A 1,274-nucleotide genomic window follows, 5' to 3' on the forward strand; every position below is an offset into this window, starting at 1 on the left:
TAATCCTATATAATAAAAGGCTAATATGCAAATTTACCAAACAGCGGAACAAACAGTTGCTATGCCGCACACTGACCACCAGGGGGCAGATGCTCAACACAGGAACTGCCCCCCTGGTGGTCAGTGTGCTCCCACAGGGGGAGTGCCATTCAGCCAGAAGCTGGGCTCACGGCTGGCGAGCACAGCAGTGGTGGCAGGAGCCTCTCCCGCCTCCATGGCAGCACTAAGGAGCAGTTGAGCTGTAAGGAGCCTGTTGCTAAGGAGCAGCGAGATGAGTGGTAAGGAGTGAGCAGTTCCCAGGAATCGGGCCTAAGCCGGCAGGCGGACATCCCCTGAGGGGTCCTGGACTGTGAGAAGGTGCAGGCCGGACTGAGGGATGCCCTCCCCCCTCCCCCCCCCCCCCCGGGGGTGGAAAAAATTTTGGGGCCCGGGGCCCCCAGAAATGGAAAAAAAAACCCCTTCCAACTTATGCAACTCCTTTAATTCTCACAACAATTCCACAAGGTGATTACATTTGTTATTCCCTATTTTGCAAGTGAGGAAATCCAAGAGTGCACTGGATCATAAACTTAATAAATGAAAACAGCGGATACAATATCCAAAAGTGTCGACTGTCTCATAGGAGTTTAAGAAACAATAGACACCTATCACAACCTGCTCTCACGGTCCAGGGGCTCCCCATACCTGTGACTCACACCAAAACCTAGTTTTGCAATTGCTGGACTTGAAGGCAGGAGACTACAGAATAGGTGAGAAATTTTAAAAAAATTTTTATAGGTAAATCAGTGAGAACTGAACAACAGTTCTCTGTCCTGGGTTAATCGATGCTGGGATAGAGTTGCTTGCTCCAGGAAGCTCTTACTCCTGAGAGATGAGTACGAACCAACTAAACAGCTCTCCAATCAATAGCAACAACTTGCTCATCAAGATGCCCCTCAATACCCTCACCTCACTGAGCCCACAAATGCAAAGGCATTGTATCAAACTCTGCTTAATTTCAACCAATTCCTCACCATGCAAGTCCTGTTAAAAAAAGTACTCAGTCCATATATCCCAAGAAACCAGAAACTCCGATCAGAAAGGATGTATGCACCCCTATGTTCATAGCAGCACAATTTACAATAGCTAAGATTTGGAAACAGCCTAAGTGCCCATCAGCAGATGAGTGGATTAAAAAACTGGTACATCTACACAATGGAATACTACACTGCTATAAAAAAGAAGGAACTTTTACCATTTGCAACAGCATGGATGAAGCTGGAGAGCATTATGCT

This window comes from Myotis lucifugus, unplaced genomic scaffold, assembly GCF_000147115.1.
Source record: "Myotis lucifugus unplaced genomic scaffold, Myoluc2.0 scaffold_5, whole genome shotgun sequence".
Taxonomy (NCBI): Eukaryota; Metazoa; Chordata; class Mammalia; order Chiroptera; family Vespertilionidae; genus Myotis; species Myotis lucifugus.